This window comes from Otolemur garnettii, unplaced genomic scaffold, assembly GCF_000181295.1.
Source record: "Otolemur garnettii isolate 467f Iridium unplaced genomic scaffold, OtoGar3 scaffold00006, whole genome shotgun sequence".
Taxonomy (NCBI): domain Eukaryota; kingdom Metazoa; phylum Chordata; class Mammalia; order Primates; family Galagidae; genus Otolemur; species Otolemur garnettii.
In genome coordinates, this window is record NW_003852401.1 from 4,385,402 (window position 1) to 4,388,996 (window position 3,595).

Consider the following 3,595-nt stretch of genomic DNA (forward strand, 5'->3'; position numbering starts at 1 on the left):
GATGCTATAATTCCTTCCTCTCCGTGCTAAAATGTCAGTAAAACCTGATGTACTTTGCAGGAAGTGAAGAACAGAAGAGGGAATTATACATGATAATGACATGGAGTGAGTGTCATAACACGGGCATGTACTAAATGCATGAGAACAAGAAGGAATCAATAATCCCATATTGGGAAAGAGAATATAGTAGAGAAAGAGAAAGTAGGGCTTAGGAAAGTAAAAGTGAGCTTAAAGAATAAGTAGGATTTGACCAGGGCAGCTAAGAAAGGAACAGCAGATAGAATAAGATGTTGAAGATGGATATATGCATTTAATGGAGAAGACGACTCAGTCTGCAAAGCCGTTTGCAGAATGCAAGGTCGCTGAGCACTGAAGTTTACAGGGCTCACTTCAAGAAGGCAAACACAAAGACCACCTGAGGTCAGGAGTCCTGAGTGTAAGTGGAGAAAAAAATTTCCTCAAGGCAAACTTCGTTTGAGGTGGTTTTTGCCATTTTTAAAAATCTTTTCATGTTTTCCATTTACTGACTCCTGGTCACTGTGTGACTCCAGTGAAAACTGATATAATACTTAAAGGTTAAGCACCACAAACAAATTTGCCTCATGATGAGTGAAATGTCAGGAAAATGAATTAATTAAAAGAGAAAACCATGTCCCTCAGTAACCAAAGTCCTCATCTGCAGTTAAATCAAGATCTTACCATTCTAAAATGTCAAATTTACCCCGTTTGACTCACTCCATTTTTTTAAGGAATTATTACCTTCATATAAATTAACAATAAAATTTCTGTGAGAAATGATCTTTACTTTTATTTAAGTAAAGTAAAGAGTTTCTATCACAAGCAGAACAGCACCAGGAATATTTGGATTCATTTATTTGCACAGTCATAAAACAAACAATTAAATTGCCAAAGTTTGTGTCTATGAATGAAAAGCAAACAGCATCTTTTTTTTTCTTTTTAGCTCTATGTCATCTTTCAAGAAAAAAAGATTATTTTGTATTGTCCAAATTTGGTCAGCATTTTTGGTTTAAAGATGATTTCCTTTATGCGTTCGGTTCAAGTAGGATTTCTTTTTATCCAAAACCATTTTGACTCTAAGGTACTAAAATGTATAATAAAGTACTTTAATCAACAAAGAAAATGTTTTTGAAGGCATAGAAATAAATCACGAATAAAATGAAATCTTGAGAATTGTTAAGGGATTCCCTTTCTAACAAATAGTGTATCCCTTTAGTCAAGGACATATAAATCTGTAATCTCCTCCCTTCAGTGGTGACCAGCCAGGTGCCTCAGGAATGGAGAAGAGATCAAAGCATCTATCTTTATTCTCTGATTTCAAGATGATTTCTGTTAGGAGAAAGCTTTTATCCCACAGAGTTTGATACATCTCCTGTCAATCCTATTTCAATGGGAAAAGGTTAAGTCAAAGGCCAAAGGTGAACGAGAAGTCCTCCCTAAGATTCTACAATGGCCAATTTCAATACTTATCAGACAATATCACTTCTAGGGGAAAAAAACATTTAGTTGATAAAAGCAAAGTATAGGACATGTTATTCCCTTTGTAGTGCATGTTGTTTGAAGCTTAGTGAACTACATCAAAAATGTCTCTGTCCCAGCCACTAAAAATGCCAGCTGGGCTACAAAGGTGTGAGATGATGACATCAGAAGCAGTTGAACTCCCGTGATGTTTTATAAGGTGGCCAGAAGGCCATGGCAAGGCTCTCGACAAATTCCTCTTGAACTTACAGAAGAAAATGGCCTTCCAAAACCTCCTACTAAAAGACTTTACAGGAAAAGGTAGCATAAAGTTTTTGCTAATTGTTTTTCTCCATCCCAAGGTGAACTAAAGCCAATTCTTATTTGTAATAAAAAATAGTTTAGCAATGAGAACAAAGTCAGTAAATAGAGGGCATCCAACATACATCATTTAGAACCCCAAAAGTGCTTTCACATAAATATGACAGGTCTGTCCTTTCTTATCTTGGAAGCAAGATTTTCTGCAGGTGGCAGAAAGTTGTTCTTGTTCACTGATTCAGAAAGTCTCTGTTTTAATCTTCAAGGTAGAAGACTCTTATCTTACCCCACAAGGCCTGAATAAATTGATAGAGCTCTTTTGGTAAAACACAGAAAGTCAATATTTAATAGTTTACTGGAAAATAGTATAGCAATATAACATGACACCTATTTTTTTGAGGCACTCTCCTATACTTGCTGTGGTGGTGTTGTTTATGGGGCCTTTCTCGTTTTACCTTGTATGGTCCTTTTATCCAGAAGCAGTCATGATAAACGGGGCATCCCCGTTTCTCCCACATTCTCATTCTGAATAAATCTCTAAAAGGGGAATTCTGAGACCTTAAAATAAGTTAGCAGGAAGATATTCTAAGAACCCTAGTTTACTAACTCAGATGATTTCTTACAGCCCTGAATTTATTCTCCTCTCCAGCGTGTGCTTCATTTCCAGGCGCAGGCATGCAACTAACTCCCCAGTAAGACCCAGGCGGATTTCTTTTTTCTTGCCAGATATTTAGTTATTTATTTATTCATCAAATATTGTATTCCTGCTCTATGCCAGGCAGCAAATTAACCTGTGGCAGTGATGAAAGAGAAAGATTGCACTAGCTAGAACTTTATTGATAACTAGTCCCATTTCCCTGTTTTGCTGGGACTAGAATTGTAACTTCTTGACAGTGCCTCCAAAGACTTAAATTTAATCCCTAACCCCAAACTTGTTAGCAGAAGCCTTTTTAATTTCTCTTTAAATTGCTACTGATATTTGGATCCAGAATCTAGAAACGAGCTGAACTTATTGGGCATCATGTGGTCCTCAATAAAGATAGAGAAGTGGTACACCCGTGGTCTCAGGTGGGCCACTGTATCCAGAAGTAACCCCAGATGCTGCTTTAGGTCCCACTGGGATCCCTGGTCTCCAGATGAACCAGGCCCCTTCAATTCTGCTTCTTGTGCTAACCCAGGACTTTGATAGCAAACACATGAAAAGTGGTACAGAGGACCAGAAGTACTGCCCACACTTACACATCTTCTGAGGCAGACAAGGCATTTCTGAGCCATCCTAGCACTCCTACAAAGCCAACTCATCTCCTATAGGCCTTCCATCTCTAAAATCCTGAAATTGTAGATTTCAGATACTAGCTTCTTCACTTAAAAAGCAAAACTTTTACTTCAAAAACTTATTTTTGAAGTAAAAAAGAAATCATTTATTTAAATCAATGATAGCCGCTCTTAATTTAATTCAAGAACAGGATCAAATAGCTCATTCCAGACTATTTAACTCTAAAAAAGTACCAAGGCTGGGTGCAATGGTTCACACCTATAATCCTAGCCCTCTGGGAGGCTGAGGCAGGTGGATTGCCTGAGATCACAGGTTTAAAACCAGCCTGAGCAAGATCCAGATGCCATCTCTTTAAAAAAAAAAAAATAGCTGAGCATTCTGTGGGCACCTATAGTCCCAGCCTCAGGAGGCAGAGGCAAGAGGATGACTTGAGGCTAAGAGTTTGAGGTTGCTGTGAGTTATGATGCCATGGTACTCAACCCCAGGGTGACTAAGTGAGAGTCTGTCCAAAAAGAAGAAAGGAAG